Source organism: Ictidomys tridecemlineatus, chromosome 2 (assembly GCF_052094955.1).
Source record: "Ictidomys tridecemlineatus isolate mIctTri1 chromosome 2, mIctTri1.hap1, whole genome shotgun sequence".
Classification (NCBI taxonomy): Eukaryota; Metazoa; Chordata; class Mammalia; order Rodentia; family Sciuridae; genus Ictidomys; species Ictidomys tridecemlineatus.
Genome location: NC_135478.1, coordinates 122,668,431 through 122,695,575, shown reverse-complemented (window position 1 = coordinate 122,695,575; position 27,145 = coordinate 122,668,431). Strand labels below are relative to the sequence as shown.

Here is a 27,145-nt window from a genome sequence, read left to right as displayed (position 1 = left end):
GGCCAAAAAGCAAAGGTTGCAATTAAAACGCAAAAGTTCGCTAGTCTGAAAATCCCAACTGCCCTTGCTGGGCCAGGCTTGTTCCTCTCCCCAGCCCAGAGTCCCTTTTGTCTTTTGGGGTAGAGCATTTCCCGGGAGGACATTTGATTCCCAGCCTTTCCCTTCAGGTGATTCACATGAGCTCACACTTCTTATTTTTCTTTTATGCTCTTAACTGATCTGTTTTACAATGAACTAATTTTATTTGTAGCAGACCGATCTGATTCTCAGGGGATGGTAATGATTTCTTCCATCTCTAAGGGAGAGTTTTCATTTTCTCCAACTTGCAGAAAGGAGAAGTTCCCTCCCTCCCTCTTAGTAGAATATTTTCCATGTGTATTAACAATTTCTGAGTGTGGGAGATGCCAGGGATTTCTGTCAACCTTCAAAGAGGAAAGCCCTGCTTTAAAGGACTACCTGTTTTTGTTCATTCGCTGTCCTGGGCTCCAAATGTAACTCTTTTCTGGAAGGTCTGAACATTCCCAATTACTCCTGGCTCTATGGGCTTCACTCCTTCAGACCACCTACCCCATGCCTCTCAAATTCTCTATAAGAAGGAACAATGAATTAGTCTGCAGTGCAACCCCCAACATACCCTTGGGTGACCTTGAGCAGGTTTCTCAAAATTTCAACCCCAATTTGTCCTCTCTTTGAAATGTGCAGCCCTGAGTTAAGGTTGCCTAGAAAACACCACTTGAGGATCGAAAACCACTTTTAAGACAGCAGGAAATTCCATGTTTGTTCAGAAAGGAATGGCATGAATCTGGGCAGAGCATGACTTTCATTTAGCTACGCCAGCAGTTCCTAAGTGCCCACTTTTTCCTGGCTCACCTGCAGGATCTGGGGCTCAGAAAAAGGGAAGCCACTGAACCATGGTTCTTGACAGGTCAGTAAGGCTGAAGCTCCAGGGCATGAAAATGCTTACCATGTCTCTTGTTCTTAAAACTGGGACATTCTTTCTGAGCTGTGGCTCCACAATAAGCACAAATGTGGGAAACCTGCTCAAGGAAGTGTGGACTTGGCACTTGGGGCAGTGGCCAGGATGCTGCCTCTTCGCTCACATTCCAAACGTGGTTGTACATCCCGGCGTCTTCCTGGCATTGCTACTTCTCTGTTCTCTTAGGACTCTCCTGGTTTACATGCTTCTCTCTCCAGATGCTCTCCTGCATTCATAGTGGCCATCCCTGACCTCAGAAGAAGAGCCCTTGCCAGCAGCTTAGCCTTCTGTGCCCTCTGTTTGGAGAGCCAGTTGCACTTGCACACCCTTTGCATTCAGCTTGTCTAGGTGCATCCCTCCTGCCATGTGCTGGGGAATCACACTTCCATTCATGGATGCACCTGAGTCACACACCCAGTGCCATCTTCAACTTCCCATTTTGCCCTACTTCACTCAGACCTTCCTTTAGGTCCCCATGATGACAGACTTTCGCTGGTTCTAAGAGAAGGGCTGTAACTCTGTCCTCCCCATCTCTCATTCTCCATCTTTAGGGCCTATGTATAGGACTTCCAGAGCAATCTCCAAATCAATAGTTCTCCACCTTGACTGCACTTTGAAATCACTAGGGGAATCTTAAAAATATCTACATTGAGCTCCAAACCCTAGGATTTTGTCATAATTGGTTTGGGGTAGGACCTTATAGGTATCTTTTTAAAAATTCTCCACTGGAAGACTGAGGCAGAAGAATCCCTTGAACCTAGGAATTCAAAGCCATCTTGGCCAATATAGTGAGACCCTATCTCAAGTACATACACTAAGTAAGTAAGTAAGTAAGTAAATAAATACATAAATGAATGAATAAAAGCTTTCCAGATTTATAATATGTAGCTAGAGTTATCACTGATCTAATATGTCACTTTCAGAGTGTTACCAGCTATTTAAACCTTTTGGATGGAACCCTTTATTATATTCAAAATTGAAATCATCTGGATTCAGTGAAATCATCTGGATTCACATTTACAGTTGTGCATTAACTCATTTAGCACCCATGTGTGATTTATACACTGTTTCCCACAGTTGTTACGACATATGATATATGTAATGGTACCTATGCATATTTTTCTTATAAATATGAGCCATTCCTTGAGCTGACCCACATCTCTTATCCAACTTTTACTCTCACCTCTCCCTCTTCCTTTTTCACCCAACAGTCTACATACACAGACAGCAGGGTCAAAAATCAGTGTCATCTACATGGATCTTCATCTTGAACTCCTTCAAGTCTGTGTCACTTTCTCTTATGTTCACCTGTGTTTTGTCTTCTCACTTTGACTTCCACCTACTTGAGGCCAATTTCTTGAGCTTTATTCAGTCACCTTGCTCAGCATGCTGGAGTGATTGAACAGTGGCCCATAGGGGCTTCAATATCCTCATCAGTGTAGTAAAACCTTGGATTGGCGGATCCATTGGGTTCCTTTCAGCTCTGAGTGTGAACTTGCTCTATAATGAATCGATTCTTTAGCACTTTACCAATTAAAGCTCCTAACAAACAATCCACAAAATTCGGGAAACCACATAGGAGAGAACAGACTGAAAAAAAGGAATATTATACAGACATAAAGATACATAGATTTGAAAGGCTATCATAATTTTGGTAGTTTTAACTTTCTGGAAATTCTTGAGTATATTGGGTATTTATGTACAATAGATAACCATTCTGTTTTCATTTATTTTTCAAGTTTCTGGTACTGGGGATTGAACCCAAGGATGCTTTACCACTGGGCTACATCCCCAATCCTTTTCTATTTTTTTTTTTTTATCTCGAGATAGGGTCTTTACTAAGTTGCTCAGGGCCTTGCTAAGCTGCTGAGGCTGTCCTGGAACTTGTGATCCTCCTGCCTCAGCCTCCTGAGTCACTGGGATTACAGGTATGCACCACCAGGCCCAGCTCCTTCTATTTTAATATGTAGGGTACATGAAGAAACTAAGGAGCTTGTGTGCTGTGGCATAGTCAGAAAAGTACTTGCTAGTGCTGTTTATATAGTGACGATCCCATTTTTTTTCCTCAAAAATCAACTTTCTGCCCCTCTAAACAAATCCATTTGAGCATATGACTGAAATGTGATGGAATTTCACCTCATTTGTCTACTGTGATTCCCAGTTCACTGATCAATGGAATTCCATGTGCTTTGCACTTTAACAACCCACTGATATATAATATAGTTACCTTTTAAATTAATGGAAAAGTATAATTCCAGGTTCAACTTGTAGGTCAAAAGTCCACGTGTCTCCTTAGTCTATTTGTCTCTCAGTCATCTTATGGAAACTGACAGCTTTTGGTGTGGAAATAATTTTCCTGAGGGCAGTATTTGTTGAGTGACTGGTGGAATGAAAAACACCAATTACATAAGTGTGAAAAAGATCTGGGTGTTTTGGTTGGATGTAAGTTCAATATGAGCCAACAACAGTGGCATGGATGTTTGAGTCTATTAATAAAAGTACAGTGTCTCAAATTCAGGAATTAATCATCTGACTATGCCCAGTGCTGCTCAGAATGTGTGTGGAATATAGTATGTAACTCAAGGCACATTTTTAAGGAAGCATGGCAAGCTAGTGTTTGTAAAGTTGAGTGTAGCTGAGGGTGTAGAGAGTTAGAATTCATTCAAAGAGTAGTCAAAGAAGAGGGGTCCAGCACAGAGGACAGACATAAAGGTGATACGATAGCTGTCCACAAGTGCAGAAAGTACTAAGATGGAGAAAAAAATATACTTACTCTTCTGGCTTCAGAGGACTAACTAAAAGGGTCTGAAGTTTATAGGGAGGCAAATTTGGATCAGCTTAAGAAAGAATTTTACAAACAGCTAGAATGATCTTAAAATGGATTTTGCTTTTCATAAAGTTTTGAATACCACACTCTGAAAGTATTCAAGCAAAGTTGGGGTGGATAGTTCTTCGAGGAGCCCACATTCACTGGAAACTGGGTTTCCTGGACTCCAAACATCTCTTGATAGAAGCATTTCAGAAGCTAACAGAGCTCAGGATTTCAACCATTTTATTTATATTAAGGTCTGCAGCTTGGATTTTTTTGGTAATGCAGTTAAATAAAACCCCACCCACTCTCCCAGAGCCTACAAAAGTGCTAAGATTTTTAATTAGAATAAAAGTGGATTTGGAGAGACACAGTATATGTGTGTGTGTGTGTGTGTGTCTGTGTGGTGGTAGGGGGTGTTTCATTATAACATTGTATTTGACTTCACTAAATTTCATTAGTTCCTTAGCTTTGTAGTGTTGTTTTTACATTCCAAGGAGACTAGAAGGAGGAGGACTCCTGTCTCCTACTGCAGACTGCTGTAGTAAAATACCTTCTGTTTTGAGTGAAAGGTCACATGGTGAGGAACATGCTGAGATTTAAGACACAGAAGCACTAAGTCCATCCCCAGAGCAATCTGTTCTTTTAAAATAGTTCATCAAAGTTATTTGAAGGCAGTTGTTAGTTTTATTTTTTTCATTAATCTAATCAAGTGTTAGTTTTGTTATTGACCACAACCAATAATCATTTTGTTATTAAACTATATATCTAAGTATGTTATTTAAATATACTATATTAAAATACCTCAATTAAGAATTTAACTTGATAAATGTTGATTTAGTAACTTTAAAAATATGTGTCTAAAGGGCTCTACCGAAACAAAGAAAGAATAATGTGTTCTTTTATGGTAAGGCTGAAATAAATCAGGAAAATCAGAATTTCAATCCTTTTTCTGCTGGGTGTAGTGCTGCCTCTTGAGTTTCCAAACTCGCAGATGAAGTGAGAATCATGTGACCTCCAACACAAAAATGGAATTGAACATGGGGTTAAATGTTACCTGTTAATTTCTGGGAGATAGTCTTCCAGCCACACAACATGCATTTTAAAATTTCCAAGTAAAAAAAGTACCAGGAATCCAATCCTCCTTGATAACATCAATAAGAAGTGTAGCAGGACTTTTCTTAAATTAATTAATTATTAATTTATTGTTAATAAACTAGTAAATTAAATACTTGAATATTTTTTGCACAGTTATAGGTTTGTAAAAAACTGTTTGGGAAATGCACAATTCCCACAGATGCTGTCTCCCTTCATCCCTCCTTCCTGCAGGATTCTCCTGTAGTTAACATCTTACATTGTTACGTCACATTTGTTAGAATTGCAAAGCCAATAGTGATACATGATTAACTGAAGTCCATTTCCATTAGGGTCCACTCTTGGTGTTGTACATATACATTTAACAAATGTATATGGCACATATCCAACACGATAGTATCACAGTAGTTTCATTGCCCTTATTGATGCTCTACCTATTTGTCCCTCCTTCATCTCTAAGCTTCTGGCAGTCACTTAACCTGTTACTCAATGTATTGATTCTTACTCCTTGCCTTACTGAATTTGTGCCATATTATGATAATATAAAATCACTACCTTTAGCAGGTGCTCCATAACTTGTTGAGTAAATATTTGAATATATGCATGAATAAGCAGACTTTTGCAAGAAGTCTTCTGCACTGCATCATCATTTTATGAAAACAGTCATTTTCACAGAAAGGTGCCAAGTGGACATTGGGCATATCTGACGCAGATGAGGCCTGAGTGAAAAGTTGGACTGGAGACATAGAAACCAAGGGCTCCCTTCCAGCACAGCCGTGGTCCAGGGCAGCAAAAAGCAGAGAGGTCCTCTTAGCATGCACTGAGTATCTGCTGGGTGCTTCTTGGAGATTGAAGGACTAAGGTATGTCATGCCACCTGCCACCTAAGTAAAACTAAGGTGACTGAGAAGGACCCGTAGGGGGAATCCTTGTCCCCACAGAAGAACACTTTAATTTGAATATATTTATGTCATTCAACATTTTATCTATCATAAGTGTACAGTTTTATATGCTTTTGGAAAGTTATATGATTTTATTTCATTAATTCCTTCTAGTTAGTTCAGCCATTCTTTCTTGGGCCAATTTATGTGGTTTCCTGACATTTCTGTTTTCAATAGTGCTTTAGTAGTTTTGCACAAAATCATTTTTCTCTTCAGATTATTTCTTTGTGGTCTAGAACCAGAAATAAAATTACTGGATTCTCATGGTAAATTTTTGAATTTCACAGTAAAATGTTGATATTTTCAAAGGCCCACATTTTATTAGGAAACTCTAATGATGCCGGAAAAGTTTAAATTTACCTTGTCTAAGTGTCTTTCCCTTCCATCTTAGTTTGTGGAATACCAACTATTTCAAGAACTCAAGATCTAATAACTATCACTCCACAAGTGTGACCACAAGTAGGTTTCTCTTTTTTTTTTTTTTTTTTTTTGCCTTATTTGAGGAAACTGTTTTACTTGCTTTTCACCTTGTGTTTCAGGAGGCTAGGATGGTTATGGACTGGCTCTTGGATAGATTGTAGATTTTATTTTTCATTTTTTTAACTGTTTCTTTTTTTAATTAGTTCTCATCAGCTATACGTGATAGTAGAAAGCTCTTTGATTCATTGTACGCAAAGAGAGCGGAATTTTTTGCTTCTTTGGTTGTACATGAAGTAAAGCCACATCATTCGTGCAATCATACATGTACCTAGGGTAATGATGTTCATCTTATTCCCCATCTTTCCTACCTTTCTAACCCCCTTCCACCTCCCCTTTGCCCCATCCAAAGTTCCTACATTCATCCCATTTCCTGCCCCTCCACCCCAGCCCCACTATGAATCAGCATCCACCTATCAGAGAAAACATTCAGCCCCTGTTTTTTTGGTGGGGGGATTGGCTTATTTTGCTTAGCATGATGTTGTCCATCTCCATCCATCTACCTGAAGATGCCATAATTTTATTCTCTTTTAATGCTGACTAATATTCCATTGTGTATATATACCACAGTTTCTTTATCCATTCATCTATTGAAGGGCATCTAGTTTGGTTCTATAGTTAGCAATTGTGAATTGAGCTGCTATAAATATTGATGTGGCTGTGTCACTGTAGTATGTTGTTTTTAAGTCTTTTGGGTATAGACTGAGGAGTGAGATAGCTGGGTCAAATGGTGATTCATTCCAAGTTTTCTAAGGAATCCCCAGACTGCTTTCCATATTGGCTGCACCAATTTGAAGTCCCACCAGCAATGTATGAGTGTGTTTTTTTTCCTGACATCCTTGCCAACACTTATTGTTGTTTATATTCTTGATAACTGGCACTCTGACTGGGGTGAGATGAAATCTTAGAGTAGTTTTGATTTGCATTTCTCTAATTACTAGAGATCCTGAACATTTTTTTCATATATTTGTTGATTGATTATGTATCTTCTTCTAAGAAGTTAGACAGCGGATTTTAGATGAGTGTCTGGCCTTGCTCTCATGGTAATGATGCAATTTCCTGTGAAAAATATATGGATAGGCTTTTGTGACTCTGGATATAGCATAGTCTGGAGAGAGCAGGGGTCAGTACCAACTCTTCCTTTTACCAACTGTGTGGCCATGTGAACATCAACAATTACGTACACTTGCTGGTTATCATAGAGTAGGAGTTCAGCAAATTATCGTTATATTTAATTATGGATCTCAGACATGATCAGATATAATTTATTTTATCTTCTGCCATATATCAATCTTTAAATGACCCTAAGGAAGTTGGACTGTATGTTGGGAGATGCTCCTATGCCACTTAAACAAGGCACAAACTACAGCCTGTGTGAGCTGCTCTTTGTGACTATTTTTCCACCAGCAATATTTGTATTGGAAAACAACATGCCACATAAAGTGAATTACTGAAAGGAAATCGAATGGATTTTATTCCTTTTATTTAATAAGCCGTTTAGTACTGGAAGTGTAGGTCTCTTATATGAATGAGGATTCTGACTTTTATTGTAAGTTATGCATTGCAATTCAGTTCCGGCCCTAAGGAGGCTACAGAGCCTTCACGAACTGGCCCACCCACGATAAGAGAAGCAATTGTCCAAATGTGGACAGTTTTTCTTCCCACTGTTCTCAGCTGCTTCCAATTAACTCCAATGTACATAACCTCAGTTTGTGTCTTTATCAGTACAATTCTTCCATGTCGAGGTAAATTTTAAACCACAGAGGAAAAGACAACAACAGTGAATCTGATATTATAACTCAGATCTCGCTTTCATTTCACCTCTTACACAGCTTGCATTTATTTGCTCTGATTAAAGGAGTGTTTTCTAAACCAGATTTGCTGTGTGTGAGACAACTCTTCCCTCCCATGGTTGAGGGTCTCAAAGGACATGTATATATATATATACACACACACACACATACATACATATATACATATACACATACATATGTACACAAACACGCACACAACATATATACGTAAGTATATACATATATACATAATGTATATACATATATATGTATACATATATAATATATACAGAACATATGTGATATATGTACATACATATGTATTGATCTCTATATAGAGATAAACATATCTCTGTGTGGATCTTCATTTTCCATATGTGGGTTTTTGGAACAAGACAACCTTATCTAAAAGATGGAAGAAGATACCTCAAGTACAATCTAATATCTGTAACCTACTACATACAATTTGTAACTTGATTAACACAACTTTTGCAGCACACAAGAAATGAACCCACTTAAAAATTGCAGAGACTAAGTGTCACTAAGTGCATGGAATTGTTGGATTGATGGTGCTTGGAGCTCACTCATTGTAGGCTAGAATTGAGGAGGGATATCTAAATGTCCAAGGTCACAAAACTCTGATCTCAGTTTTAGGGACATTTGGCACCTTGAAGGAAGAACTAAAAGAATCCAGGGAACCAAAAGAGAAACTTGAACCTGAAGATATAACTGAAAAATAAGAATTCTACCTTAAAAACCAAAAAGTGCAGAGGCAAGAAAGGTGGGAAGAGCTAGTTGTCAATCCCAGAACCAGCAACTCCCAAGACTTTCTAGAGAAGGATAATTCATTTCTCAGTTAAGATTAGTTTTCAGAAACGTGACAGGAAACAGTCACAGAGTCTCTTGTTCTCATGGCTCACTGTAAAAGGCAGGGGTTTTGGTTTAGAGGCATGTAAGTCAACACTGGAGTGATACTCAGGCATGAAAGGGTTAAGCGGTAGAGAACTGAAGCACTCCACAGCCCATGTACTCTTCTTTTAATCCTTTCCTGAAAGATCGGAGCCTGAGAAATCATTAGCCAATTAATGTATTATTATCATTTTATACATTATCAAATATATGAATGTTTGTTTTCTCACCTGCGTTGAAAAGTACACAAATATCCCTTTGTGCTGCTTGCTTCCATTACATTTGTGTCACTTGGATTGTATTTGATAATCCAGTAAAGAACCACATATTACTACATGTTCATCATATTATTTTTTGAGGAGGTTGTTCTGGATTCCTAGGTGCCTCCTTTCCTCCCTCAATTCATTGAAGTAACAAAAACTGATTTGTTGCATCCTTGAAAACCTATTTAAAATGCAATGCTGTACTCTGTACTTGGAAATACACTTTTCTGGCGGGGGCAGTGTTACCAGGGATTGAACTCAGGGGTACTCAACCACTGAGCCACATCCCTAGCCCTATTTTGTATTTTATTTTAGAGACAGGGTCTCACTGGGTTACTTAGCTCCTCACTTTTGCTGAAGCTGGCTTTGAACTCGAGATCCTCCTGCCTCAGCCTCCTGAGCCTCTGGGATTACAGGAGTGCACCACTGTACCCAGCCTGGAAATGTACTTTTAATGCAAAGTTTGTGGAGTTTTTGATACCCATATAAGATGAATGGTACAGTGTTGTTTATGCTTGTCTCATGACAGGAACTGTGCTAGAAGCACATTTTTTTTTTTTCATTTCAGTGCTTAAAATTAGCTTGAAGAGCAACATCATGGTTCCCTTTACAATGGCGAGGAAGTAGGGAAAATCAGAGATGTAAAATAATTTCCCAACAAACTCACAGATCCCAATTTTAAGCACAGGGCCGTAGCTGCCAAAGTCTGTTTGCTGCATTACACCACGTTAGTGTCTCCATTCTCTTCATTTAGGGTCAAATGGAAAGAACAGACAAGGGTCAAGTTTCAGAAAATATGAGAAATTAAGAAATCTGTGCCCGGAAGCAAGAACAACTGACCTCATTAAACTGGCTCTCTTTACCTCCTCTCATTTTCATCTCTTTCTGATTTTTGGCATATTTTCTCTCCCCTGCATTTCCTCCTTATTTGAATCTTCTTCCCTGGTGAAGTCATTTAGGTTCAGACTTTTGTTCTACTTTGGTCCATAATTTATATGAAACCACATGTGCTGATGTCATTGAAATGATACAGAATTCTCTGGACAGAGGTAGAATTGTGCAGGGGCAAGTGTGTTTCAAATGAAAAGACCAGGTGTGGGGGAGGAAATTTAATGAGCAATAAATAGATTTTTTAAGTGAACACTAAACCTGCACTTATGGAAATAGTTTTCTTCCCAAGTGGTCCTCTTGGAGCATTTTGCCATCAGCACACAGTTATTCTTGGCCTTCTGAGATGGGGCCATCTTGAAATCAACCATGCTCTGCCCAGTGTCAGCCTGGTAAACAGAAGAAAATCAGCAGCAAGAAAGAAAATGCCAGTTTCAATATCAGACCTGCTCAGGGAGAGAAGAAGAGGATTGAGTGATTTACAAAGATTAGCTATTCACAAAACAGACTTAGTTTAAGTAGGAGGAAGACCAGTGCCCTCCTTGGGATTAGAGAATTGTCCAGGAAAGCTCAATCAGCACAGTAGCTTTTGGTATTGTGTACTTGATACTACATGTTTTCTGGGTTGTTCACTTCTACATGCAACCCTAGAGGAGTAAAAAGCTAATAGCAAAAAAATATATCAAGATGTAGAAGTCTACTAGCCTGACATCATAGGAGATTTTTTTTTTGAAAAAAAAAATGATGAATCTTCCATGAAGAAACTTCTATATCTAAGTAAATACCAAATTTTGAGATACAATAGCATATATCTCTTGAAAAACTATGTCTTCACTATTTGAATTTTAATGAAAAAAAATCCTACAGGTTTATATTCAGCTGCACATATAAAGGAATGGTTAGTGATAGGTTGGTGTATTCCTCACAGATCATATTTGATTGTCACATATATGTAATTTTAATTCATAATAATTGTGTCATGTTCTTCCCACCAGGATGCCAATTATGCAAACTTTGCCATCCACACATGGAACATAATTTAATGGGGGTATTCCTTGCAATCTCACTAAATCCAGAACTGGGTATTTTGCACAGGGCCTCTGTGTTGCTTTGTTAAGGTGGATCAATGAGTATCCAGACATCCAGAGAGGGCCCTTTGTTGTTTCAGAGTCTGTTTCTCCCGTTTTGAAGTACAAACAAAAACACACAGAAGCAACCAAAGATCTTAAAGTGATTCTGCGAGCATTTGTGTACTTTCTGTTTCAGTAGGTCCTTCAGACTCTCACTCAGTGCCCATTTGCTCTTAATTTAGACACAATTTAAACCTAATTAGAAGTCAGAAGCTCTTATATTTTACACAAGGGATTTAAAAAGCCTGACAGCTACAAGAAGAGATAGTGAAGTAATTACATAACAAGGTAAAGGCTACTTACAACACAGAGATAGATTTTCTAATTGCTCTTAGATTTCTAAATTTTAGAAATTTTCATATCAAAGTATAAAGTGAAGGAGATGTCAGGGGATTAAGGCCAAAGAAAATAGAAAACTAGCAGGCTTCATCATTTATGTTACAGCAAATAACACACATACCCAAGAGATAAGCATGTCCCCATTTTTGATGTTCCCTTGATCCCTGATACGTGGGGGGGGAGGGATCTGATGAAGATTTCCCCTCTATTTTCTAAGAAATGTAATTCTGGAATTTCTCACTGGAGATTTTTGCTGCATTCTGGACTTTAATGAATAAACACTAGGATGTTCTAAGTAAATTATTCCCGGGGAAGAGGGGGTGGGCGAAGAATAACCTTTGCCGGTGACTCATGTGCCATGTGGAAATTCCCTGGACCCGTGAGCTGCATGGGAGAGTCTAAAGAGTTAATGAGTTTCCAAAACCTCTAATTTATTAATCTGAAAGAAGGATTTACTCCGTATATCTGGGTGGCTGTTAACACATTTGAATTTTTTAAAAGACATATTTAAAAACTGAAAATTACAAAGCAAGAGTTGAAAAGTCATTAAAAACTGACAGTGTTTCCTAGTTTTGAAAGTATTCATTATAAGGTTCCGACTGCAAAAGGAACAAGAAATAGCTTGAGATCATGGCAGGGTGAATCACATTGTAAACATGTTAACTCTTGTAGTGACTACAACCAGAGATGACAGGAAGCATCCCTAGAAGGTGTCAGGCGACTTAGGGGCACAGACCTCAGGGAGGGATTAGCATTTTGTCTTCCCACTTGTGCACCAACATGCTTTTGACACACATGGCAGAGCTGAAGGCACTGGGGACGGCATAGTAAGTGAAACTTTTTTTTTAACCAAATGAAGTTGAGTCATAGAGCCTCCGTCATTCTAAAATCATTCCCGGCTGCTACATTCCTTTCGCTCTTGCCTTCCTTTACAACCCTGGGAATTCTTTCTGAATCCTGCCTCAGTATGTATTATGAAAAGTAAAAACTCTTCCAAAAAGCCATTGACCTTCTAATACATTGTTTTCCCTAGGAGTGACCACATGATTCAAGTTTAATGCAGATATCATGTCTAAGGTACCAAAAATGTCTCCCGGGGCATTGGAGAGTTGCCCTGCAAACTAAAGCTGCAATCCCTTTTGTCCCCCTTTTATTCATTTGAAAAGACTCCTTACCCTTGAGCAGCTGTTAATGTCCTTATTAGTAAACATTTGCAAATAACCATATTCTAATTTCATGTCTAGAAATAATGTGGCATTTGATAACAAATCAGTCATTTGTCATGGCTTCTTTTCAGATTTTTCACTACTCTTTTAAATAAATATTTATATATATATATACGTATATATATATATACATACACATATGTATGTATATAGATAGATTGTGTGTGTGTGTGTGTGTGTGAGAGAGAGAGAGAGAGAGAGAGAGAGAGAGAAATGTGCTCTGGCAAATTGATGTAGGCAGAAGAGACAGGACCAGGGTACTTGGTCAGGGGTATTGAATTCTTAGCCAATGAGTATATCAGCCTGCAGCACCCAAATCTTAGTTCCATTTAACTAAAAGTCACAACCAATATTACTCCAAGGAATAACCCACAGCAACAAATTATCTTTCACATGTTGTGGAGGTTTTCTTTTTTGAAAACTGTTAAGTTGGTTTGCTGGATTACAAAAAGGCCAGTTCAAAAGCATTGGTTCTGTCATTAGAGTGAATCCCACCATCATCCCCCAAGAATGGGGTTCTAACTGCAATATGGTATATATCAAAATGGATTCTACTGTCATTTAAAATAAAAAGAGCCAATAAATATTTTAAAAAGTCATTGGTTCTTAGGTTGATATTAGGAAGAAAATCTAAATTCTTCTCTCCCCTTCCTCAACTGTTGCTGATTCTCATTTCTAACACAGAATGCTGTAGATTCACAAATAAGACATCGCCACCTTAGCACAAGTCCCTCAGCCATGTAAACGTCAGCCTCTTCTGGCTGCTCTTGGAAGTCACTTGCATAGTTCCTCTTCCTCTACAATAGACTGGAAGGAAGTCTAATGGTGCGTGCACTTCTGAAGTTTGTAAAGTGATACAGCCAGAAAACAGACCCATGATTCACATACATACAGGCATTTCAAAACTTAAAAAATAAATAGTATCTTCAAGTAGATTAAAATTACAGACCTCCATGTTGAGGTTACTCATTCCGGGAGTCAGGATGTTGAGGCAGACATTCTTACCATCAGGTAGGTCTGTGTGTATAGCTCAGTGCCACCACTTAGTGGCTGACCCATGATCTTGGTTGGCTCTGCATCCTCGGTTTCCTCACCTACTAGGTGGGAACAGTGCTTGCTCCCCCACTCACAGCAGCATTCTTGTCAGACGATGGAATAAGGACTGAAAGATCAATAACTAAATAGAATTTAAAAATTTTTCTAAATTTTAAGTTGTGGTAAAATCCATATAATATAAAATGTACTGTCTTAACCAGTTCTTAAGTGTACAATTCAGTCATAATAACGATTTATATTGCTATGCAATAAATTAGCTACTATAACTTGTTTATTTTTTCCTAAGGGAAATTATTTTCATTTTAAAATATTTAATCAATAAACAAATTATATGTGTTCAAAGTGTACAACATGATTTGATATCACATTGTGTATTGATTATCACACTCAAGTTAGTTAACCCATCCATAGTTACCATTCATTTGTGTGTGTGTGTGTGTGTGTGTGTGTGTGTGTGTGTGTTAAGGATACTCTTTAGTGAAAAGAAGAGTGGTCCTTTTGGTGTTTGTTTTTCTGCTCTGAAACACCAGAACAATAGTAATTTCCAACATATAAAACTCTTCAGTGAACAGCATCATTCTGTTTTATATAGCCCTCATAGACTTTTTACTTGATATTGAGTTTTTGTACTGTAAATCAAGGTTACAAAGATGAAATTTGTCCCTAGCATCCCTATTCTTTTCTCTTCCAAAATCTTATTTCCTGCTTCCTTAGGTTCATATGGCATAATGTTTTTCTTGGCTTTGGTTATTTCTGATAGTAGTGGTTCCTGACGTAACAATGGTTTTCTACACATAGAGTGAAACTCAGGACAAGGTCAAAGCCAAGATTGCCCATGTCAAGGTCACATTGATGGTCAACTAGCTGGATACTCCATGAGGAAATGCCCATGGTAGTTATAATTCTGATTTTCTCCCTTGAATCTTTTCTGAAGCTATCACCCAACCAGAGCAAGTGAGACATGGTGTCCACATTACCCACAGATGACTGAAATGGTGAATAACCCACTGACCAAGAGACAACATTCTGTCAACTCTAAGAACAAATTTGGATGAAGTTATGAGTAGAGACAGAGGGTGAGGTTAGAAGACCTCATCACCCCTGCATGAGAGGTGTAAAAAGAATTGGTAGAAGGGTAGGAGTAGGAGTGAGAAGTAGAGGAAATATATTTGGAGCCCAGGTGTGTTGATTTATTTTTGAACTGCTGGAACCCTTTGGGAACAGTGTCCATTTTTTTTTTTTGTTACCATTTCCTCAGAGATAATCATGAGATCAGGTCTTATAAAGTTTCAGACTTTCACTTCCAGATCAATTACAGAGATGGGTAGGAAGCTTTATTGTAATCTTTTAAGATGGGATTTTTATTTCAGAAACAAAAACCTAGTGGAGTTTCTCTGGATAATTTTCTTTGAAAATTCAGATGATAAAGACAATTCATTCTCCTGAAACTGCTGCGCATGTAAAGAAGAAAACTTCATACAGGTGTTGCTTGCTTTCTAGACAGGCTGTGCTCAGCTAAATTAAAGGAAGCCATAGCTGGGTGTGGTGTCACATGCCTCTAATCCCAGTGACTGAGGAAGGAGAATTGCAAATTCAAGGCAAGCCTCAGCAATTTAGCATGGCCCTAAGCAACTTAGAGAGGCTGTAAGCAATTTAGTGAGACCTTGTCTTAAAATACAAAGGGGCTAGGGATGTTGCTCAATGCTTAATTGCCCTGGGCTCAATCCCTGGTACACCACCACACCCACCCCCCAAATAGGGTATGACTCAACATTTGCTGAATAAACAATAAATGACTCTAGAAAAACAGAAAGTAGGTATTTGCTAAGTTCATGGTGATATCTAGCATGTGTCCATCCTGAAAAGACCCCTTGCTCTGCCCTATCCCTGGCTTTCACTACTGTGGCGTTGCACAGGCCCACAGTGACCAGGCACATCAAACCCAATAGGCTCTCTAACTCCCAAGACCAGGCTCCCTGCTCAAACTTTTCCTACCCTAAAGGCTTGGAAACCACTTAGGTCAAGATGCCATGGTGTCCAAAGACCCACTTCATGTTCCTCTTCTCTGCTTCAGATGCCTGCACCACCATCCACAGGAATTTAAATAGAACACCCAAACAGGGGCGGGGAGATGCTGTATTCCCAAGAAGGTGTCTGAATAGACTTCACTACTTTTCAAAGGGAAAAAACCTTTTATAGGACACCACAGGAGTTATCTCTCTGCTGTTTCCACAAATCACAGAACTTTGATAACACATTAGTAGGCATTTCCCCCTTCCCCCTCTTTGATTCATGGCTTAATTTTCAGATGGTCTTCATCAGAAAAGTTTTCAGAAATACATCATGTACCAAACTAAGAAATCACCTGGAGTTCTTCAGACACAATAGAGAGCAATGCAGTTTGTGTTATTTTTCAGACATGCTTGAAAAGCACATGAACCCAAATATAGAGAGAAAAACAAGTTTTAATTCCTTTATATAGTAAAAGGAGCATAATATTACATGCCTTATCCTACTTTTCTCTGAATGTTATATTTCTTCCCTGTCCCATGATGCACCTAGGAAAATGGAAAGAGAAGATGCTATATTTTTTGAGTAGTAGAAGCTCTGCTTTTCTCCATCTTTCCAGTGCATAGTACTTTCCTTCATTTCTGGTTGGCCGAGCCTACGTTTTGATAATTACATTGTACACTTTTGAGTCTACTTCATATCAACTACTTCTTCTCATTTCTGTGTACAAAAAAACATCTTACTTTCCTGCCTCACTGAAATCTCCAGTGCCTAATAAATAGCAAGGTAATTTGGTTTTTGAGGTTGCCTCAACTAGAGTAGGAAAAGAATCAAATTGCCTTAGTACTTGTCTAATTTCTCACAGGGTTCTGGGATAGAAATACAAACAAGCAGACATCCATAAAAGTAGGAACAGCCTTTATAAAGTAAAACAACATTGGAGTCAGATGGAGACCTCCCAATTTTCCAGTTCCATGGTCTCCTTTTTCAGATGAAAAATTTGAGGCATAAGGCAGATGATTTTTTGCAAAAAAAAAAATCTGGATCATGTCATATTGCAGAGCTAGGACTTCAGAAAGAAATCTGAAACCATGTAAAAGAAGAAATCACTTTAAGGGCTTGGCTATCCCTCTGTCTTGTTGTTTCTGTGTGGAGAATCACTGGTGTGCTGCCACATGTTTCTCCTCCCCCACATCAGTCTGGAAGAAAGGAAAGCAGGTGAGGAAAAGAACAAGAATGAATCCAGCTGACTGGCCCTAGAAGAATCTTATTTAATCCCAGCTTTATAAAGTTTTGCTGTATTCCATGGCAACATGGGTATACACATCAGGCTGGATGTTTCAGTAGCTTGGAGCAGGTAAGGTCTGTGCCAAATGCTTCTAGCAGGAGGAAATGTGGAGACAAGCCTCAGAGTTAGCATGCTGGCCCTTCTCTCATACTGTCAGCCTGTTGGGCTCTCCCTACAACTAACCCCTGATGCTGAGCTAACACTGTTTCCAAAGGTCCCAACACTGTTAGGAAGAGGTATAAAGGAATCTGGAGGATTGGTGTTACAGTTCAAAAGCCGTAAGAACTTCTAGGTGGGGGAAGAAAGGATCCATTCATTTTAGTTCCATTAGTTATGTACGGAAGTGGAAAACTCATAAAACTATAGAAATGTACATGCTTATTCCCAAAATTGACTTTGTAAATTTTTTTTTGTGTTAAGCCTTTATGGCCAAGAGAAATCATTTTGAAGGAATGTTTCTTTCCTTTCGCTTTCTGTTACTTCTCATTGTGTTTTACCTATTCAGTTTTTTATTCAGAATGTTCAAAAACTAAAACTCTCTCTCTCTCTCTCTCTCTCAGAGGATTTAGACAACCTGAGTATATTAAAATATAGGGACAAGCATATTCTCTACTTAACAGCCTATCCAGTATTTACTGGCACAATCATCATAATTCCTCTGTGCTATTCAGTTTCATCATCCCTTTCAGACTGTGAACAGTCTGTTTAAATACAAATGTATTTGAGATTGTCATTCCAAATCAATACAGAATCACACGATTCTCTTCAAACTATTTGAAAAAGAAAGAAAAAAAACATATTTTACTAAAATACTCTCAATACATTTAGGGCATATATACAAAGATGTTCCAGAATTAGCTTATCTCTTTAAAAATAATTAACAGTTTTCTGGGCAAAGCAAGGCAAAATATTCAGTAACTTAGCAACATAAATTGAATAGAGCCAATATTACAGCACACTTTTCTCTTGGACTGGGTGAGAAAAGTACTAGAAAAATCTGAAATACTTATGCCGTCATTGTGATCAACGCAGTGTCCAGCATAGACACCACAGTTATGAATACATATTACCAAAAACTCCCTGGCTGGGATCTTCACCCCCTCCCTTTTTTTTCCCTTTGTTTTGTTTGGTTTTTGTTTCTTGGTGCTGGAGATGGAACCATGGGCCTTGTGTATGCTAATAAAACACATGCTCTACACGGAGCCACATCCCAGCCCCCTGGCGGGGACCTTCACTGCACTCTTATTTTGTATGGACCTATAGAAAAGTTAAGTGAAATGTATATATTTTATAAAGGTCAAGGGAAAACCTATTTTTAAATTTACATAACATCAAATTTAAGTGTCATAGCCATTACTAGAAAAGTAAACTTGGAGTTTTCTTTTTTAAGAAACTTTGCACAAACTTTGGTGCACTTGGCCTACCCAAGGTGGATCTCAGTTTTGTTTGTAGCATTATATCCCAGATAAAAGCATGTATTCTGGAATCACACAAATGAGCTGCAAATCCCAGCTCTCCCACTTACCAGCTGTGGGGCTTTGGTAAGTGCTTTCAGCCATCTGCGCCTGCGTTTCCTTGTGGGCACCAGGGAGCTAATGATAGTTGTTACTTCAGAGGCCTGTGGTGTGGATGAGGTTTGCTAGTGGGTGTGAAGAGGCTGCTGTCATGGGTGAGCTTTTCCTTCTTTAAGGAGTTGATTTTTCCTTGAAAAGGCACCAACTACATGAAGACAACTTCTTGTGACCTCACTTACCCATTAATCGTTTCCACTAGTAGGACCAGGACTGGTTTGTGCCTGCTGGTCATACCACAGTCAGTGCTTAATTGTTTTTAGATAAATACTAACAAATGCTTTTAACAGTTTGTTGTCTTTTCTCCCTTTGGGGGTCTTAAAAGATGATAGTATAGATGAAAAAAATGTCAGTAGTCATCTGACATCCCCAAGTAAACCTGCATTCTTTGCTTGTATTATTTTCCCATTCCTAAAATGTGGTGTAAAAAGGAGTTTCATTATTTCTGTTTAGGTACATGGCTATCATTCAGGGCATTTTTCATGTCTGAAAAATTTCCTGATAATTGAGATAAAATTTCTCAGGTTAATATCTCATGTCTCAGTTATTCTTAGATAAGAAATCTGCACACTTGGCTCTATCTGATATTTCTTGGAGGTCAAGCTGCTGGCTGACTACCTGACCAGGACCAGTTTTGTCATTATTTCTCTTCCCTTAGAATGATGCAAATATCAAGTTATGCTTTCTTTTTCCTCTCTTTAGCTAATCACTTAATAACCTGTGATTATTCTGAATACTGAAAGATTTCCTTCAGTGGAAATATGTCCAGGATCATGCAAGGGGTGACTTGACATTGGGGGTAGCACGTGTTGTGGCTCAGGATGCCATCATCAACAGCAGATTGATCAGATCCTGCTCAGGTTGACTCATCTCTCCACCTATTTCCTCATCTATAAAATAGATGTGAGTTTACCTTCCTGTTAGGATTATTTGTATGAGAATAAAAATCAAATATCTCCTGAAAGACTTTAGCGTAGTATATCGATATGACATGTGCTGGAAGTACTTCTGTAGTTATTACGGCCAAGGCTTCCCTGGTGTATGCACTGCTGTAATATATGCTTATTTCAAAACCTTCTGAGCAGGTTTTTGAATGCAACTCACACTTCATCTGTGGCCTGTGGGAAAGTGGCATGGCTATTATTTTATAAAGTTCAAATGTGAATGTAACTTTGAATTTACAGAGCATTATTGGGTCTTAGCTGTTGTTGATATTTATATCAGCATCTTTCCATATTTCCCATAAGGAAACCAAAGAACAGAAATTAAGGTACTTTCTAGAGCCACCTGAATTGCATTCCTACTTTTTTTTTTTTTTGCCACCCTGTTAATTACACGGAGACATCCATACCTCTCAAGATGTTATCGTTGCTTACCAAAAACAAGCACACACACACACACACACACACACACACACACACACACACACTTTCCAGTGAATGTCCTGTTTATTCTGTCACTTAGTCAAGCAGTATGACATGTATTTTTCTTTCAAGACTTTGCATACTCACGATTTATAATTAAAATGTGGTTTATATCTCTTTCCCTTGGTATAAGGGAATTTAAATAGTAATTGTTTCTTAGCCTGTGGCTAAGCCATATCCTTTTGCTGGTATGGAGAGGGCAATATCCCTGGGCACTCCAAACAATTCCATGTGGTTCGGGAGCTATGGTTATGGCCCCACAGGCTTTGGTCCAGAGGTCCTCAACAGCTTGCTTGTTCACTCCTTCTAGTTCTTCAAGAGAGTGAGGCCATGTTCTGCTATTCCTGCTGTTCTTTGGCTCATTCTAAGGCACACACTATTAACCCTGTGAGACAACAAAGAGACTGGATCCCCGCCCTTCCCTCATACTCTGAGTCATGTTGAGAATGTTTCAGAATATCTGTTTTCACAAGGATGTCATCAAAATAAAACTCTGGCTTACACCTGGTTCCTCTTCTCTAGGTTGTATACATGAAACAGAAAGTGTAAGTAGTGACATCATCATTCTCAGTGTGAAAGACCACAGAAGTTTTTCCAGAATTATTTTTGAGAATAATATGAAGTTTTAAAAAAGTACCTAATTATGTTAAGCATATTCTTGCCTAATATACAAATACATACTGCTTTTAACTTGGAGGTAACATATGACTAAATAGTATCTACTACTTGGGAATGCATGCTCTAGATTAAACTAGCACTACAAATTGACCTATTCATAAAGTCCAAAGGAATTTTGTAATCAATTAGTTTATTGATTAGCTGGAAGTGTAAAAATCATTTTTTCTTGGGGCTGGGGTTGTTGCTCAGCGGTAGAGTGCTTTCCTAGCACTTGTGAGGCACCACATAAAAATAAATAAAATAAAATAAAGGTATTGTGTCCACCTACAACTAAGAAAAAAAATTTAAAAGATTATTTTTTCTTTTCCCTTATTTTTCCTACTTAAAGAATAATGCCTGACCTGTCATTCTAATTACTATATGACTTTTGGGAAGGTCATTTCAACAAAACATTCTTTTCATCTAAGGTTTGAACCTTGAGATTTTATGGTATTTTGGAAATCTTTGGCAAGGTTCCCTGCTACAGTAAGAACAATTTGAGAAAACCTCTCCCCAAACTAGTAAAACCATTTTTTTCAACCTCTTAAGAATTTTAAAGATTATTTGTATGAAACTGAATAGAAGATCAAGAGCATCTAGGTAGTGCAAACCATCTGCTAGCTGTCAGAGCAGGGTCAAGTTGTTCTGGTCTGCATTCTTCTAAAAGGAAGAACATGAACATAGCAGAAGCTAGAGCTAAAAGAAACAAATGTTTTCAATATTTCACCAACCCAGGGACATCATCAGTGACAATTTGGGTTTCACTAGCCAGTGTCCTTTCTCACCCTTTTCTTAAGGTGGGCAGAGTCCCCAATTCCTCAGCACCTGTAACCATGCTCATTTTTTTTCTGAGCCTTCCTTTTATGGAGTTATGTATTTGGTTGACTTGTAAACACCATGACGCAGATTCTCATCTTAGAGCTTTTGTGATATAAACAGTTCACATTTAAATGTTGGAAATGCATCTTCTTGAACTTGATTATAAAGGCTACCTGTAGCTCATGTTCCCATGATGGATATGCTTAGGAGGCAGAACCAATCACAGCGGTGAGGACAGAGTGCCCTGTGTCCGAGCCGGTCACAGCTGCTGTCTCTGGCAAGCTCTGAGCTACACCATGTTCTCTAGTTTGGAACTCTTTTTTTTTTTTTTTTCAGTTGGTTTGTAAATAGGATTGCACAAAAATCCATGCACATCAACTCTCTAAATCAGAATTTGCTGAGCTAAAAAGAGCATTAAATTAGATGGGCTGGCTTTCAACTGTTGGGAGTGTGATAATATAACTGCAGAATAGTTCTTTACAAAAAGACGAGCAAGCACACTGTGTGATAATTTCCATTCAACTGGAAATGTCCAAGCCTGTTTACCTCAATTAATTGTCCTTGTCCACTTGTCCAACCTAGCAATTGTCCATTAGTAATTAGTTATGAATGGGACATTTGGTATGAAAACACCTCATTTAAGAAACCACTATGGTTTATTTATTATTTATTATTTATACATTCTATTAGCATTGTTTTGTCAGTTTGAAATAATATTAAAATACATATAATTTAGGAGGTTCTTGAGTTTTTTCAGTGACATATCTTGCTCAAATTCTGAATTAAATAAGATTCTTGTAATAATTGAGTAGAAATGGTAACAAGTGTAAATTTCCTTAAAACTCAAGAAAGATCTTCAATCTAAGGAGCAGTGCAAAACAATTTTAGTATCAAGGTTCAGGGATATCAGTAAGAGCCAGGGAGAATCCCAATAAGCCCTATGTTTATTCACTTTGATAATTAAAATATTTAGGACACTGTGTATCCTGGATGTAGGAACACAACTAATGTGAAGAGAAACATTCTTTTTGTTTTTTTATCTTGTATACCTATTTACACACACACACACACACACACACACACACACACACACACCAGCCAAAACCAGCCAAGCTAACAAAACACATGTGCACACACACACATACCATCTGTTTCATCTCTATGTATCTTTGCATGCCCATTGCAATAACTCCTACTTGAGGCATAAAGCCTACTCTTGGCATCCACCTTCAAAGAAAATAGTTCTTTCCCTTCAAACAGCATTAGTGGAACTATAATATAGCCCATTCATTTTTGAAGAGTTATTTCTAATTGTAACATATGTTGCTCTACTCCCACTAGAATATAATGACTATCAGAGCTCTGGGCAACCCCAAATTTATTTTACACCTTTGTAATGCCTGCCAAGCCATCATTAGCCATTGCCAAGTAGATTGTCAATAAATAGATGATGAATAAACAGAGAAAACTAAGGGAAACATTTATCAACCGGTACCATCTTCTCCTTTGGCATTTGAAAACTTGAGTTCCCTGCTGTGGAGGGACTTGAGGCAGAATGAAAGTTACACAGAAAGCTATGCTAATGCCAATGTGTTAATGCGACTATTGATCACCCATTTAGTAATGGAAGACTTGATAAATCATTAAGTGTCTTGGTAAGATCAATTACAGATTATTACTTATACTGTACAGATCCCAAATATGAGCTGGACACAGTGATGTACGCCTGTAATCCCAGCACCTCTGGAGGCTGAGGCAGAAGAATCACAAGTTCAAAGCTAGTCCCAGCAACTTAGACACTAAGCACCTTAGCAAGATCCTGTCTATAAATAAAAATAAAAATCTTAAAGGGCTGGAGATGTGGCTCCATGGCTAAGTGCCTCTGGGTTAAATCCCTGGGACCAAAAAATAAAATAAAATAAAAATAAATAAAGATCCCAAAGATGGTATTTAGGTCAGCTCTTCAGCCTTTGTAAATCTGAGTGAAAATATTGCAGTTCATGTGACTAATGTTCTGTGTGGTATACTTCAACAGAGGCATGAGCATGCTAATCACAGAATCTTAAGTTCATTGAAATTCATTGATAATTATGGAATAAATGAGGTTTCAGGAAAAAGTATCATATTATCATATTAATGCTATGAAATTTTTTTAAGGGGGGTAACTAAAATAGTAAATAACTGGGCATTTAGCACTCCATAAATTGTACTACAATTTAATCACTAAACTTTCTGATCTTATTCTTGTCATTCTACATGGAAAGTAAAAATCTGTCTTCAATTTTTTTTTTTTTTCTGTACAGGGAAGCGTATGTCCGTGTGATGTGCCTGTTTGCACATCCTGCCTCACACTTTCTTGTCTAATTTCTTCCAGCATGATTATGATGTAATTAAATGACAGAAATGTTTATTTCTGAATCCAACTAACACAGGGTAACCCAGGTTAGGGCAGCTGTTCATACTAAAAGATCCAGGCCTTGCAGAGAATTGGAAAATAGTCAGGAGCTACAGGCCACGTCCCTCACAGAAGGACAGAAAGTGTCTTCAGGGCTGCAGAAACTGTAGTGCTGGAGTTGGTTAAATGCTCCTAAGAAAGAAACTCTGGAGAGGTGGCTGTCTGGCTGCAGTCTTGCATGTTCTTTTAAACTAAGACAGCTGCAAAGAGTTGGACATTGTACCCTGAGCATGTTCTGTCGCAATTGGGCCATTTTGTTTAGCTGGTAAAACTTTGCACAATTGTAACATTTCACTGGTTAAGTGCTATCTGTAGTGAGCCAATGACACTGTGGGTGTATCAGGGGGAGGAAAGGAGCCAGGATTCTTAGGGTAAAGTACATGGGAGGCCAGGAATAGCTGAGAAAAATGTGTGTTAATCAAAGGGAGGCCATGTGCCTTGTGGCTTTCTAGAAAATCTCCTTCGTGATTGGAGATTCTGTACTTGGGATTATTTTTATATGGGGACATGTACAGTGGGGAAGGAAAAACAGGGAGACTGCTGTGGGGATGAGGAGCACCACTCCTGTCTGACCAGCCTCCACCCTCTATTTCTCCCCGTACACGTGTCCTTGAGACCTTCTCCAGAGCACACAACAGTGCCAGAACGTTCCCTCTTTACAGCTGTATCTTTGAGTGACACCACTGTCTCCAGTGATATCAAGTGCATTTAGAAAAAAAAATAACTGTCTCACTTTATTTTTCTTATTACTGAAGAATAGGTGCTGGATGTGCTAAGCCTATGAGTAATATCTAAGTGCACAAAGGTTGGTATATTTCCTCCTCTTCCCTGTTCTGGACACCCAGAGGAACATGGGTTTAACAAACTGAGATGTGTCTCAGTTTAATGCGTACTTGTCATTTCAGGAACCTCATGGACACTACAGTTTCTTAGCCTATTGGATTGAGTTACTGTGGATCCAGGCCAGCATGAATGGATGGGTCAATGTTTATAAAAGGTTGGATGCTGTGGCAGATCCTCAACTAGGCTGGGCTCTGAAGGACAGAAGAGGCATTCCTGAGTATGTCCTGTGTGCAGTCCATGGGCCATATAGGGTCTCTGGGCCCCCCATCACCCGCATCATCTCCACCTGCCCTTCACTTCTTTTTCTTTTTGAAACTGATAAATAAAACATGAAAATTGTACACATTACTGGAGTACCATGTAATGTTGAATAGGAGTTCCACTTCCTTCTTTAACTGCTAACTCTTGTCCTGCCTGGGCATATTTCTGGCATGAAGTATGATGGAATAGGGCACCAGATTCCCTATGCCTCACTGCCTATTTCCCCACTTCAACATACTAAACTCATATCTAGTTTTGGCTCCAGAAAGAAGAAGAAAAGAGAAGGTGAATCTCCTGGGAGTTCTTGTGCATTCCTGGGCTATGGGATCATCTGCTCAAGCCCTGGCAGCCTTCAGGAACCCAAGAGGAAGCTGGAAGATTTTATTGAATTAAAACAGGGACCAAGAAAACCAAGGTTAAGGACTAGGTGGAAAAGAGTACCCCAGAGAAGGGCTTCAGATAGAGCATTTAGAGAGGGTAGGTGGGGAGACAGAACTCTGGCAGGGAGGGGGTCAATAGTAGAAGGACTGGGGAGGTGGGTGGCATGCCACAGTCCCGGGATCTCTGCATTTAGACAAAGGATAAGCAAGAGAGTGGGCCTTCTGGATATGCCAGTCTCTGCAGTGAGATAGATACACTGGTCCAAGGGTATCTGTTGACATTGAAGATAAAAAGAGTCCCTGTAGTGTTGTTTATTTTCTCAGTGTGTCGTGAAGATTACTGAGGAAAAGAAACTGAAGATATTAGGATTGAACATTTTATTGTTCCCTTCAAATTTATGGTTTTTCCATCATTTTTCCCTTTCGGGGCCAGGATTTAAGGGATGACTGAAGCAGGCATTGGGTCTTGTCTGTTATTTGCCTTTTGATATTTTGTTCAGCACAGCTTGTATTACATTATTATTAATGTGCTGTGGTCCAATTTTGTTGCTATAACTGAATACAGACTGAGCAGTTTGTAAGGAATACAGGTTTATTAATTCAGGGTTCTGGAGGCTGGGAGGCCCAAAGTCAGCTGGTGGGGACTCTGCAGAGTGCTGAGGCCACACTGACTGCACATCCAAAAGAGCCAAACTGGCCTGTATAACAGGCCTACTCTCAAGATAACTCATTAACCCTTTCATGCACTGACCCATTAATTAATAAATGGATTAATTCATTCATGAAGGCAGAACCGTTTGACCCCATACCTCTTAAATGTTTTATATGGTCCAACTTTTAATACTTCATGGTGAGGATTAAATTTCAGCATGAGATTTGATGGAGACATTAAAGCCATAGCATTCCCTAATTATTTATCCTGATTCCAGAGTCTTTTGGTGTCCCCTTAAATTTCATGTTTCCTTCTTACTTTTTATCATTTTCACAGCATCTTAAAAATCTGAAAAGAGAAAGAAAGGAAAGAAACTGAGTGGCTTATGAGAAAGTAGTACCCCTCACTCTGGGGGTCTCTAGTTAAGCTGAGAACATGTGACTACTGCCAAAATGGAGCATTTATATATTCTGAGAACTCTTTTATATATTCTGTGTACATCTCCTTTTTGATATCTGTGGTTTGCAAATATTTACTCCTGGTGTGTAGCTTATCTTTTCAACCTCTTAATAGGGTCTCTTGCCAAACAAATGTTTATATCAAATTTTTTTTTTTTTTTTTTTTTTTTTTTTTTTTTTTTTTTTATGGATCATGCTTTTTGGTGTCATGTCTGAGAACTCTGTACCAAACTCTAGGTCTGGATTTTTTTTTTTCTCTTTATCTTCTAAAATTTTTGTCATCTTGCATTTTAGATTTAGTTCTGTAAACCATTTTTAGTTAACTTTCGTATGAGGTAGGATAAATGTTCATTATTTTTGGCCTGTAATGTCCAGTTAGTTTTTCAGCACCATTTGTTGAAAAGATACTTCTTAATTTCAAGGCAT

The 27,145-nt window shown here is 38.5% G+C and overlaps 1 protein-coding gene across 4 annotated transcripts in view; it reads left to right on the top strand.

Moving 5' to 3' along the window:
* Positions 1–27,145, top strand: part of Egfr (epidermal growth factor receptor) — a 200,328-nt gene that overhangs the window by 34,416 nt on the left and 138,767 nt on the right. The window lies entirely within an intron of this gene.